The sequence below is a fragment of the Equus przewalskii genome, chromosome 6 (genome assembly GCF_037783145.1).
Source record: "Equus przewalskii isolate Varuska chromosome 6, EquPr2, whole genome shotgun sequence".
Classification (NCBI taxonomy): domain Eukaryota; kingdom Metazoa; phylum Chordata; class Mammalia; order Perissodactyla; family Equidae; genus Equus; species Equus przewalskii.
The window spans coordinates 93,970,833-93,985,228 of NC_091836.1; the positions used below are offsets into that span (position 1 = coordinate 93,970,833).

A 14,396-nucleotide genomic window follows, 5' to 3' on the forward strand; every position below is an offset into this window, starting at 1 on the left:
GAACTGTGGCAAACTGCAAGGGCATCTCACCCCCTGGTAACGGGCACCCCCCACCCAGGCCTCGCCACGTGCTGCCATGTCGGAATGGACCTCAGTGCTGAGAGCTCTCTCTGTCCGGGACAGCATGGAAACTCGGGTTTTTATGTAAAAACTCACTATTTTAAATACTGGCAACTAATTCAAAAAATTTAAACAATGCCAGCCAGTGAAAACATGCCCCAGGGCTAAATGCAGCCCATAGGCCACAAATTTGTAAATTCTGGCATAGCCCATCCCAACTTAAATCGGAATATTTTAATATTCTATAAGCTCACTATATTGTTTCATAATTTCAAATTCTTGGAGATGGGATAATTTAAAAAATTAGTTTTACCTGAATACATATATTATATATATAAATATATGGATATGTATTTTTTAATAGAAGATACTATGATATTAAAAAAATAGGTTATTTTTCCCCCCAATGACACCATGAAATTGCCAGTCTCTTTCACGTATTTAACCTGAAGTTATGCATTTTTCTGTATGGACAATATTCTGTTGGAAACACGCCAAATACAAGTTCTTCTCTGCTCGGCAAGAGCATTACGTTGAAGGAAACATGGTCCGTGCACATCCATAACCTAACTCGCCTTAGGCTTGATCCTTACTCAGTTTGACTTTAGTTCTCTTTAAGACTCAAATAAAGTGGAGTAAAGCCCTCACCTTAGATAAATGCCAGGTATTTCTGACTATGTTTAAATGTTCTCCTACCAAATGAGAAGTTATCACGTTAAAATAGAAGAACAAACAATCAACAAGCCCCCCCAAAGCTCTGAATTTGTAAGTATCAATTTCAGAGGCAGCATATTTTTTAACTTCTTATATTAAAATAATTTTGGATTTACAAAAAGAGTCAAAAACATAGTCTTGAGAGTTTCCATATACCCTTCACCCATCTTTCCCTTGGATATAACCACAGTATATTTACGCAACCAATTACAAACATTAATATAACCATGGTACCTTTATCAAACTAAGAAATTAACATTGATACAATACTGTTAACTATAGACTTTATTCTGATTTCCCTTCCAGGATGCAACCCAAGGCACATTTGGTTGTCTCTGTAGTCTCCTTCACTCTGCGGTGGTTTCTCAGTCCTTCTTTTTCCTTCATGACTGTCGCCATGTTGAAGAGCAGTGGTTGGGTCTGCGAACTGTGTCCCTCATTCAGGTTTGTCTGAGGTTTTCTCAGGGTTAGACTGAGGTTATGGATTGGGCGGAAGGATCCCACAGAGGGGAAGTGCCCTTCCAGCAGCATCGTTTCAGGGAGTCCATGATATCAACCTCTTATTACTGGTGATGGTGACCTTGATCACTTGGTTAAGGTGGTGTCTGCCAGATTTCTCTACATTCACCTCCTGAGAAGTGAGGGAGGAGTATGGAAACATCTACGACCATATGAAAAACACTGCAGTACTGACTGACTATCTTGGGGGAGGTAGTCTGAAACTATGCAAGTATCCTGCTTCTCCTTGACGCTTCGCTGCTGACTGCACCCGTGAGTGCGTCCTGCCAGCAGCCATTACGACCGCGGTCTAATGGGAATTTTCCATTCCCCTCAGGCCTTCCGCAGTTACTAAACGGCATTCTTCTGTAGGGAAGATTTTCTCCTCCCCACCCCGCACATTTATTTACTTATCTATTCAATCTGTTATGGATATGGATCGATGGATATTTATTTTATTCTTTAGACTATGATCCAGTGTGATCTTTACTTAGTTACTCAAACTGTTCCCAGCTTTGGCCTTCCAGGTTGGCCCCTGTGTCCTTGTGACACGTCCTCATCTCCACCTCCCTCCCGTACTTTCTGCTGCTATAAGATGCTCCAGGCTCACCTTGGCTTTTTCCTGCCCCAGCCCTAGAATCAATCGGCCATTTCTTCAAGGAATCTTGGCTCCTTTTATTGAGGACAAGCATTTAGAAACCAAGATCTTGGGTGTGCTCGTGGCTGCTGGGTACCATTGCTTCCCAGCCCATCAGGGAACGGAGCTGGGAAATGTACATATTATACTAACCATTGTAAACACACATGTCTATGTTTATATCTGTGCCTACCTATTTGTATAGTAAACTCTAACCCCCACCCTCATCCCACTTATTTGTCACTCCTTTCTCTGACAGTGAAAAGCCTGGCACCTGGCTCCCATTATCTACAATATATTTCCTTATTTGTCCAACCCTAGAAAACATGTAAAGTGGTGTCAGAATTGCTGAACTGTGCCCCCTGAGAGAAACAAATTTACCAGCGCTTTTATATGGTTCTTTTTGTCTTCATCCCTATAGCATCTAGGCAAAACACTGTTTTCCCTAGTTGTTTAGACCAACTCCTTTCTTCCCCACTCCCTTCAGAGAAACTATGCCCTATATTTGTAATATAGTTACATTCATTTGTCACAGTCTGCATTCCACCCTGGATTCTGCTGACATCCTGGGTTTTTTGTTTTTTGGGGTTTTTTTGCATGCACTAAAAGTTATTCTTGTGGTGTACAATTCTATGAGTTTTGAAAAATGCGCAGAGTTATATAATCCAACACCACAGTATCAGACAGACCAGGCCCATCACCCTAAAAATCCCATTGTGCAGTGGGGCCAGCATTTTAAATTCTTTTTCCAGACTCATACCCTTTTAAAAATCAAATATACAATTGACCAAAATAATCATTTCTGGTCTAATGTTATTTCACACTCACTATTTTTACTTTTTTTCACCCAAAGTTTATGTTCCACTTTAAGAAATCTCCATTATTTATCAAACTCTAAAATTCTCTCCTGAAGACATATCAAGCCTCAGTTACTAATGACACATGGATCCACCAAACTATATTTCGCATCCCAAGTCAATTTCCCAACATGTCCATTTCCATTCTCCATATAGTCATTCCAAAAGTATGTCTACGATAATCCAAAGAAAATCAGAAAAATAGGTACAAAAATAGCTTCATAATACAAATCACAAATATAATATTTTTTTAAATTGTCCAGTGCTTTGAATTTCCCATGTTGCTGCTCCTCTCTTGGGCTGAGATTGGCAAAAGTTGACTGTAACTCTGCTTCCTTTTCCCATAAAAATTTAAACAACCATTTCTCTATTTCTGCAAGCCAGAATGTTTTCATTGCTTTCCTAAATTCCTTAATTGGAAAAGGGAATAAATGAGAGTGAGTCATTTAAAAGAAGTGGAAGTCAGAGGCCAGACAGGTGGAAATGAGGTAAGTTGTGGCTGCTGGTTAAAACTCTGAAGGAGGCCTTTCAGAAGCCAAGGCACAGAGCAGCACAGTGGCCAGTAGGCCCAAGTTAGTGACTAGTCAGTCAGCAGACAAGAATCCAGAAAATGTTCAGTCTGCAGATTAGGCAGTCTTGGAGAACCAAGTAGCACCTCTGCTCAGCTTATTGCTCCTTAGAAGGGTAAACCAAATTAGAGGATTTCTGAGGCCTCCACAGGTTTAGCTAAGATTTGAGCAGGGGAAGTCATTCTCAGCCCTCAAGTTTATCACTGTCCTCTTCACCCGAGTAAGCCTTGCTACCTAGCAGTGGGGCGATGTCTGCTAATCTCGGGGTCCATGTAGAGGCTTGAGAGGGGATTGTTTGCTGGGTGGAAGAGCGAACTCTGAGAAATTGTACGTGTATGTGTGCCCATACGCATTTTTCTGAGGACAAAATCAATGGATGTCACCAGATTTTCAAAAGTTTTGGAGTCCCTAAAAAAGGTCAAGAACTACTTGGGTTTAGCTTCTGGCTGGAGGGGTTGGGGTCTCCATAAACTTGTCCAGGCTGATTTCCTGGCGGTTCAGATTCCTCCTCAGTGGATGCTGCTTCCTGGGAGCAGATGTCACATCCAAGAGGAACTTTACAGGCGCACTGGTCCCACGGTCACTCCCTACCTCTTAAAGCACTCCTGTCTCTGGTTTTTCCAACACTGCACTGGTTCTCCTTCCGCCAACCTTCTGTCTCCTCAACTGCGTGTCTGCACCACACCTGTTTCCTGAGGACGGGGGCGGGGGGGGGGGGGGCACGGTCCGTGACGGCTCGTCTGCCCTTCGCTTTCTCCGCACACTCTTTCCCTTGGGGGCCTCACCTCCCTTTTCTGTTCATTTCTCCAGCATGCACTATGATCACGTATTTCCAAAACACATGGGGATGTTTCCATTTGGGTAGATAGCACCCTCCTCGAATTCACTAAACGTAAGACAAAAAACTTCTGTGATTGAACAAAATTACCTTTAAAAGTCCCTTCCAATACTGATACTTTATGATTCTAGCTTCTCTCAGTCATAACGCCCTACTCCACATTACTTGGGTTCAACATCTTAGAGTGAATGAAATCAAAGCATTACACAAATTTTAAATCTAGAAAACTTAGAGAACGGCAAATCCAGACCCCTGAAAACATCTGATGACAGTACCACATTGCCAGATTAATGAGCCAAGTACACAGGGCCCTTGATGATGAAAGAAGGGCCCAATCCGGCAGGAGTAGTGAGCAGAGGAGGCTTTGCAGAGGGACCCCAGAGGTGAGCCTTAAGGATTGCTTTCAAAACTTCGTTAGGTTAAGAGACGGCATTGCAAGAGAAAGTAAAAGGTGTGGCATGAGGGGACAGACAAAAGTGAAGTCATCAAAGATGGGAGCAATCTGGTTTATACTGGGAACTTTCGGAAATTGGGAGTTTAAGGAGAAAAAGTAACAAGGTGACAGATGAGATTAGGGAGACAGGCCACATCAAAAGGTGGTCCTGTACTCCATATTCAGGTTTGAGCCCCTTAGTGGGCAGCGCACATCAGATTGGGGGACAGGGAGGAAACGGTGGTGGGGAGAAAGTACTTTTCAAGTAGCCTGGACTGAGTCCTTCTCCAAAATCCTGATACTCTTCCCCAGGGGAACATGTCCAATAGGTTGAAAATCACCAGGTACCATACTCCCTATAGGACACGGGTCATGCTGGTGCATGCAGTGGAGGCCGGAAAACAGGGTGAGCAGCAATGCTACAGATGCGGGGCCGTGGGGAGCTGGGAGCAGAGCAGTGACATGGTCAGACTTGCATTTTGGGGAGGTCAGCTGGTTGCTGCCAACAGGATAAAATGAGCAGGATGAGATTAGAAGCACAGTGACCAAATAGGAAGCTGGTCCAGTCGTCCAAGGAGAAATGACGTGGGCCATGAGCCGCGGTAGAAGGGATGGAGAGACGTCAGACTTGAAAAGTATCTAAGACAGTGGTTTCCAAACTTGTCTGCACGTTGGAATCATTTGGGTAGCTTCAAAAACCTTGTGATTTAATTGATCTGAGATGTGACCTGGTCTTTGGAATGTTTAAAAGCTTCCCAGGTGATTCTAATGTGCAGACATGTGGAGGGAATAAAGTCAGTGGAAATCGGTTACTGATTAGACGGACCTGAGAATGTGGGAGAGTGATGTCAAGGATGGACGGAGCCCAGGTTTCCAGCGCTGGGCACTTGGCAGAGCTGGGAGAACGGAACAGAGGCCCAATCTCTCCTCTAGCCTCAGTTTGCGGTTGAAACTGCTTTTAGAATACTGTCAAGCATACCTCAATGCAGCGTCACATGTTCCTTGTCAGTTATTTTGTGACACTTAAACTTGAGGAAAACATTAACTATGTAGGATATGAGATTTTGTAACATAGGCTATGGAAGCGTATATAGTGTGGAGGCCGTGGAAATGCGCCTGTCAGATGTACTGTCAGAAGCGTGAGTGACCACAGGCCCCAGATGCTGTGTTCTAGTCGAGCTCACTCTTCCCACACACAGCTCCCGGCCAGAGACTGAGTACAGCAGGGCTCTGAGGCAGGGCCATAACTGCAAGATGTGGACTCCTCTGATGGGCATTGGGAGACTCATCAGCCTTGCTGAACTTTCCTTACAACTGCACTGCAACCTGAGACTCCTCCTACCCAACCTTCCCTCCTTCGCTCTCTCCTGCTCAGGGGTCAGACCTCCTGGCCTCCTCCAGCTCCCTCCACATTTTCCCTCACACGCTGTTACTCAAATAATCTCTTGCATGACTAATCCCGTCTTGGTGTCTGTTTCTCAGAGGATCCAAACTAACATAAAAGGGTTTTAACTTTTTTAAAAATTAATTTTTCTATTTGATTCTTATGAAATATGGGAAACAACTCTCCATAATTTCAGCCGAAGACAACTTAAATGAGTTTCCAAGAGGCATATTAGCAGGGCTTCCAATTTAATTAAGCAAACCGACCTAGCCAAAGAAAAGCCAAAATACGCCTGGATTTGCCCCACCAAACTCATACAGAGGATTTATGCGGAAGCTTAACAAAGAAACTGAGTATATTAAAGGCTCCACATCTTGAAAAGACTGGCATCCCATAAAGCATACACCTATCTGAAGATGCTTCTGCAGCTTTCAAAGACCAAATGTTCAAATGATATTTGCAAAAATGGCACCACAATGAAGAAAACATCACAGTAGCATCCATGAGGAATTCCCCTGAATTGTACAACCTGTTGGAAAATGTGTACACTCATATATTCTACTGCCATGAGGGGTACTGTGACTTCCATTATCAATAGGTACACAAAATGACATATTAAGCATCTTCCATGTGTCAAACATGGTACTAGGTACTTTACATGGTGGGTTAATCTTTGCAACCACCCTATGGAGAAAATATCACTAAATCCATCTTTTAGAAGAAAAAACACAGGCTGAGAGAGGTGGAGGCCTGTCTAGTTCCCACAGCATCGGCAGTGGAGCACACATTCAAACTCAGATGAGTCTCTATTGCTCCCCTGAGCCAGGCTGCCTCCTGGCAGAAGCGGGGCATAGCCTGGAGGAAGGACACTGAAGCCAGTTGTTTTCGTGTCACATTCTAAGAGGGAGATGAGGTTGCCCTCGCCGTCTGTACTAGGGATAAGCCGTGAGCTAAGTCCACATTCTACAAATACGAAAGTGAACCATGTGGAATCACAGAGACAGAGCAGAAAGGGGCCATCCAATCTGATGTCTTCATTGGGCAGCTAAGGAAATGGGTGAGAATCCCCGCCATCGTATTGAGAGACTGACACCTTTTCGGATTTACTTTTTAGAGCTACCTGCTTGGGCACAGTTTGCATCTCAGCCTACACTGAGAGGGAGGCATTGGCCAAGGAGTGGGAGTGGTAGACAGGTAGGCGTTGGACCGTTATTCTGGTAAATTCATTCAAACTAAGAAATCATTCTGCTCCCACATCCCACTGGGCTGGGGCCACCTCAGAGAAACAAAGATGGCCTGCATCCCCCTGTGGCCTCAGGTGGTTCCCAGGACCGGGCAGCTGATGGGAAGCGAGCGGCTCCTCCTTTTCCAAGCTCACTGCTTGTTACGCCAGCTTAGAGCATCTGAGTGAGAAAGGGAAAGGAGGCGGCTCTGTGGTTTCTGGGAAGAAGAGGGCCATGTGCCTCCCCACTTTTTTCTCCGGCACTAAGGTACAGCTTTCTCCCTACTGACAGATAAGTGAGTATTTTCCCTTCTTGAGTGTTCCCACCCTCTTCCAATTTTCAGACAAAATTCAAGATTCCACTGCCCTCTCAGAAAAATTTTCTCTCTGAGGCAGCTTGCCATTATCAACAGTAGTAGGTAAATATTCACTGTAAAGTAACTGTGTGTTTTATTTTTTCTCAAGCCAACATGTGAATTTAATTTAGAATGCTAATGGGCATAGTAAACACTTGAATATTATTTGTTGTTTTTTTAATAAAGAAAAATCAGTTTTTAGTTTAAGTCCTAAGTGTAATTTGTTAGTGTAACGTAAACTAGTCCATACTTTGTCAGTCACCTGGCCCGTGGGTAGCTTAATAAGAAAGTCTGTGAAAGTCCAAACTTTGAATTGTAATTAAATCACTACCAATTCATTTTTAAATAAATAGCCCCATCTTTATTACTTCAGACCCTGAGGCCACAGATGGTCTATTTTTATTCTGAAACTTCAAAGGCTTACTTTCCCATGGAATTCTAAAGATTTTCTTTAGAAATGACCAAAATTTTAGAAATTTCCCTTGTACTGCTGTAGCGTGTCAATGTTTATAAGCTGTCCGAAAATCGCTTTGACTTTCACAAGCTGTCAGATCACCTACCCTGGGTCTTTGAAAGAGAGAAATGTTACACATGGAATCACCATTGTTCTACGCTCATTCTTACTCGCCAGCCTCCAAAAAGATTAAATGCTAAGTTTTATTTATTCGAGTGACTCAAAACCAAGTCTCAACTTAATCCCTTCCTCCTGGAAGCTCGACCCCAGCAAAGGTTAGCTTCCTCCTGACATGCCCTCATGGCTTGTGCTTTAAGGTGAAAACTGGCTTAACTGTCATCTCTACTAGAAGGTACGCACTAACAGGTTCAAGATTAGGTCCGTCTTGTTGACCACTATAGCCCCAGAATCCAGCACAATAAATACTAGTGGAGTAATCAAATAGAAGGCTTCACTCCTTCATCTGAACCCTTAGGCAGCATTTGATATTATAGAAAACAGTTCACTCTCCCTCAAAACTGCCCTCTCACGGTGGGAGCACTCTTCACCGTCCTCTTGTCCTCTGCCCACCTTTCTCATTGCCCTTCCAGAGGCTTCTTTCCCTCTGCCTGATCGTCACGCTCTTTCCCTACACTCCAGCCCCGTCCGTCTTCTCCCTGCCAGCCCACAGTAGGCACTTGATAAACGTGTTGAATGAAAGAACGTCATGCTTCAAACTCCCCTTAGGAAAAGTTATCCATCTCCACAGCCTCAATAATTATGTTAAACTGATGAGGTCTAAATAGCCATCCTTTAACTGAATTTCTCAACTGGGCAACAAACTCGTATCTCCACGAGCACCCTGATGGCAACACGTTCACAGCTAAGCTTAGGATTTCCAATTCAACACAGCAGACGGGCGACACACAATGATCTCCCTTTCCTCCCCAACCTTGTTAAAATGATGGCAAAGGAAAAAAGGTACGAATCCACAAGGGCAAAGAGAATACAATAGCTAACTAAAGATTTCAACAAACTACTGGAGGACAGGAAGTGGATGGTGGTGTGATAACCGAGGGAGGAGAGCACCGTAGTTAGGAGAGTACGGATGGAGTACGTTTTTCCTCATCTCTAAGAATATTAATGACAGCTGTAATTATTTTCTTCTATTTTAATTGGCTGTGTTTCCTCCAGGTGCCTTTTTCCTTCCTTTTCTCTTTTACCATTTAAAGGTTTTAAACATTGAAATAGATTGTTGTTGTTATGTGCTGTAAAGTTGGCTCTGACTCCTGGTAACGCTATGAATGAGTGATGTCCGCAATGTCCCATCCTCAGCAGCCCCCCTCAGCTCCTGTAGACTCATGCCTATGGCTGCCTCGATGGAGTCAATCCACCTTACATTTAGTCTTCCTTTTCCTGCTGCCTTCTACTTTTCCCGGCGTTATTGTCCTTTCCAGAGAGTCCTGCCTTCTCATGATGTGTCCAAAGTAGGACAGCCTCAGTATCATTTTTGCCTCCAGCGATTGTTCAGGCTTCATTTGCTCTTGCACCCACTCGTTCATCTTTCTGGCGGTCCAGGTGTCTGCAGAGCTCTCCTCCAACACTGTATTTCAAGTGAGTCCCTTTTTTTCCTGTCAGCCTTCTTCACTGTGCAGCTTTCTCATCCGTGCATAGTAGTTGGGAATACGAGGGTGTGGATAACCTTGGCCTTGGTCTCTAATGACACTTCCTGCACTTGCCAATCTTTCCTAATTCTTTATTGCTGCCCTTCCGAGTCTCAGTCTTCTCTTGGTTTCTTGGCTGCAGTCTCCATTTACATTGATGACTGAACCAAGGTTAACACAATCTTTAATAATTTCAATGTCTTCATTGTCTACTGAAATAGATACTGGAAAAAAAAAAGAAAACACAACCGATTCAGCCTGTAGAACCTGGAGGGCTCAGCATATGGAGACAGCAGGTACCAAGGAGAGTGGAGCTCAGGCACTAGCTGGGCTGGATCACAGGTGAAGTGACAGTTTACATAATGAACTCTGAGACACACAGCCACTTTCAGACTCTCCTCAGGAAAACTGGCAGCTGGCTTATGTCTCCCAGGAAGGTGAGAAGATTCTTCTCCAAGAGACTGAGGAGGCTAAAGGGAAGATTTCCATGTATTCTGAGCTCCCGTCAACAAAATCTGCCATCAACAGGCCCTACCTGTGCCCACAGGGCTTCCATTTAGCTTCTTAATGCCCTATTCTCAAATGCGAACAGATGAGGATCCAATTTATGAACATACATGTCGGATAAGAATTAACAAACATTTGAGGACTGAAAAAGAGAAAATGAAGAGAAAAAAGGAACGTGGAGGAAAGAGAGCCAATTAAGAGGAAAAAAAATTCATGTCCTTAGAGATGAGAAAAGATATTATATCCATAAAATAAATATAAGATGCTATGAAAAAGGAATAAACAGAAAAAAAGAAAGTGTGCTTGGAATATAAAATAAGGTAGCCATAAAAAATTATTCAAGAATTAGAAGATAACATCAAAGAAATCTCAGAAAGCAGTCCCTCTCATCAGGGGTTAAAAGAGATTGGAGGAGGGTCAGCCCTGGTGGCCAGGTGGTTAAGTTCCGTGTGCTCCACCTCAGCAGCCCAGCCCCGGTTCCCAGGCGTGGACCTACACCACTCGTCTGTCAGTGCCCATGCTGTTGCACAGGCCCACGCACAAAAAGAGGAAAATTGGCAATAGATGTTAGCTCAGGGTGAATCTTCCTCAGCAAAAAAACAAAAACAAAAAGAAAGACTGGAGGGGAAAAAAACGCTTTAAAATAATTAAGAGAATTGATTCAGGAAGACTAATAATTGACTAAACGAATTCCAGAAAAAGAGAACAGAGAATATTGTGGGGAGGAAATTATCAAAGAAATAATACAAGTAAATATTCTCTGGGAGCAGGCCTGTGGGGTAATGAGAAGTGAGGCAAAATGGTTTTCCATCAAAAGACTATTAGTCCTATTTGATTTTTAAACCACGTGCATACACCACTTTCATAAACAATTTGAAAGGGAACCCCTCAGCTTCTTACCCCAAACCTGCCCTCCTCTGCTAACATTAGCATCGCCTGTGAGCTCCACAACACCGTTTCCCAGGTCCACTTCGGATGGGTTCCACACTTCCCCTCTCCTCCTTCCCCACTGTCCTCATCTATCCCCTCACCGCTCCCTGGAAGGTTCCACAAGATCATGACTGGAGGCTCTGTCTTTGGTCTCTTACCCCCAAACCACTCTGTTATTGCCCTGCTTTTAAAAGCTCCCCACGCCTGCAGGGGACTCCTGACAATGCTCTTCCTTGGTGCCCCCACCTCCAGGATAAACCTCAGCCCCGGAGTGGGTAGGTCAGCGTCTCCCCCACCTTCCCTGTTCCTCACTGTCACTTCCAATCTGCTTTATCTCCCACCCCCTTCCAAACTCCCAGCCCCTCTGAAGAACAATCCTTCTGACCATGCCAACCGAGACTGCTCCTTCCGAGTGTGGTCTGGCTAATAAGTTACCCTGGTCACTGAATTCCAGCACCCAGCTCCCTGTCTTTCTTTCCACGACTACTTCTGTCGTAATGCTTGGCAATTTCAACATCCATGTGAAAAAATCCTTCCAATACGCTGGCCTCTTAGTTTCCTAATTTCCTCAACTTCAACAGTATCTAGTTATGCATCCCTTAACGATGGGGTTGTGTTCTGAGAAATGTGTCGTCAGGTGATTTTGTCATTGTGCGGACATCACAGTGTACTGAAGGGGGACAAAATTTGCCACTCCAAAAGCTGCCTCTTTAAAATAAGGATTATTTGAGGCTGATTATTTTTAAGAAACAAAAGATTCAGAAAGTTTTTGTTACCTCACCCTTAACTGTCTAAAAGAAGTCAGATTAAAAAACTCGTCTCAGGAAGTGAGCTATCACCTTAGCATCACATAAACTAGGTGGTAGACAGGGAGGAATCTGTTTGTTGGGCCCCCCTCTGTGTTCTTCTGTTTCTGTGGCCAAACACTTGTTTTCTAATCATTTTCCCCTTTTCATCTACCTGTGAATTGCCTTCCTGCCCTTTGAAGTCTCTGACTCTCCCCACCCTCAACACCTTCTTTTGTCTTTACCTGAGGATGGTATTTAAGGTGAGGGCTTTGACATTTTTGTTTTTCTTCTGTTAATCTGTCTCACATCAATTTAATTTTTAGACCAGCCAGAAGAACCTAGGAGGGTAGAGGAAAATTTCTTCCTCCCCTAAAGCACTTATGCAAACCTAGATGGTATAGCCTCCTATATACCTGGCTATATGGTTCTAATCTTATGGGACCACTGTCATTTATGCAGTCTGTTGTTGACCAAAACGTCGTTATGCAGCACATGACTATACTCCATCCAGGTCACCCACTGCCATGGTCATCCGCTGGATCTTGTCATCGTCACCCTCTGACTATGAGCTCCTACCTCTCCAGCTTCCCTCAAGTACCCTCATCCCAACACTGTGCAACAGCACTGGAAATGCTCACCAACTGAAGTCCTCTTCCTCACCCATCCATCACCCAACCCTTGTTAAATACAGTCATGTGCCACATAACGACGGCTGATCAATGCTGGACTGCATATACGATAGAGGTCCCATAAGTTTGTACCACAGATCCTAGGTGTGTAGTAGGCTATACCATCTAGGTTCGTGTAAGTACACTCTATGGTGTTCCCACAATGACAAAATCACCTAACAACGCATTTCCCAGAATGTGTCCCGGTCATTAAGTGATGTGTGGCTGTACTGTGATTCAGGGCTACAATCACTCCCTTGAAAACATTCTTTAAATGCTTTGTTCCTTTCTCCCTCCATTCTACTTGCCCTACTTGCCCAACCCTTATTAAGCCTTACTCTGCTCCTAAACCTAAGTAGCTAATATTTTCTCCAGAAATGGAGAAAAACATGATAGAATTCTGCTAATTGGTCCTATTTTGGACCAAAAATATCAAATGGCAAATATCACTGCCCATCAGTCAGTCCCACTAATTTCTCTGGTAAATTTGTTTTCCCCCTCAAAGATGCTCATTTCTCTATTACCTTTTCCTTTTCCCTCCTACTTGCAACAACTTATTCTATCCCTCTGCTGGTGACCTGGCCTCCCTTTCAGGCCTCATTGAGAAACCAGAAGCTATCAGACAAGAACTACCTATAACATCCTCCTACCACCAATGCTATTAATCCAGCTACATCTGAACCTACATCCTACGTGTTCTCTCCTGTTAAAATGGAAGAAATTTCCTAGTTCACCTGGGTCATCAACATCACCAGAGAAACATGTTTTAATATCACCCATCTTAAGCAAAAGAAACAGAAAATGTCCTTGACCTTATGTCCTTTTCCAGCTCCCATCCCATTTACCTTCTCCTCTTTGCTATAAACCTTCTCCCAAGAGTTGTCTCCAGCTGTCTCCACTTTTTCACCTTCCATTCTCTCTTCAACCTACTTTGATTATAGTTCCATACCAGCTTTTCTTATCACATATATTATATAGGAGGGAAATAGAATATGGTTGTTAAGCTTGGACTTTGACCTCTTGTGTTCTAATCCCTGTTCTGTGACTTACTAGGTAGAAAAGCAGCATAACTCCTCTGGGTGTCAGTTTCCTCAGCTAAAATGGGGATAATTAAAGTACTATCTCATGGGGTTGCTGTGAGCACTAAGAGTTAGCACATATAAAAGCACATAGGATACCACGGGCACATAGAAAGTATTCAGTTCGCATTTGCTGCTGAGGTCCGCAGGGACCCTCCTTCATCATACCGCATCCACTGATGCAGGCTCTCTCCTGCTCTGACTTGTCCTCAAGGAGCACCAGACAGAGTTCTCAACGCCCTGCTTCTAACGCTGCTACTTGTGGCTCCTGCGACATCATATACTACCGGGTTTCCTGCTACTTCACTGGCTGTTCCTTCTAAGGATCTTTTCTAGCTGCTCAATTTCTAAATATTGGAATACTCAGGCCGCTCTTTTTACTATCTCAACTCCTCCTAGTAACCTGATCCAGTCCCATGCTTTTAAATACCACCTATGTACTGATGTTGCTTAAATTTATATTTCCATTCCTGGTTCTCCCTTGAGCATCGGGTACAAATATCTAGCTGTCATCTTTATCAGGATATTATGTTGGCACTGCAAACCTCACAGATCTCAGACAGAATTCTTAAGGACTCCCCTCTCCCCATCTCCGCCCATACACCTGCTCCTATCACATCTTCTGCATTGTTATAGTTATTCACCCAGTTGTCAGGCCTAAAAACCAGAAGGCATATTTGATTTTTCCTCTTTCCCTCAACCTGACATCCAAATGCTAGCGGTCCTGTTTGCTCCACCTCCAAAGTCTATCCCAACTCC

The 14,396-nt window shown here is 43.8% G+C and overlaps 1 protein-coding gene across 12 annotated transcripts in view; it reads right to left on the reverse strand.

The window, feature by feature from the left end:
• CCDC34 (coiled-coil domain containing 34) overlaps window positions 1-14,396 on the reverse strand; it is a 70,637-nt gene that overhangs the window by 29,328 nt on the left and 26,913 nt on the right. The window contains exon 9 of one of the 12 annotated variants that reach the window (XM_070624584.1): window positions 9,120-9,889. The exons of the other annotated variants lie outside the window; for them this stretch is intronic. The gene's annotated coding sequence lies outside the window, so the exon portion shown is untranslated. Of the gene's footprint in view, window positions 1-9,119; window positions 9,890-14,396 lie in introns of those variants that run through there. 12 annotated transcript variants of the gene reach the window in all.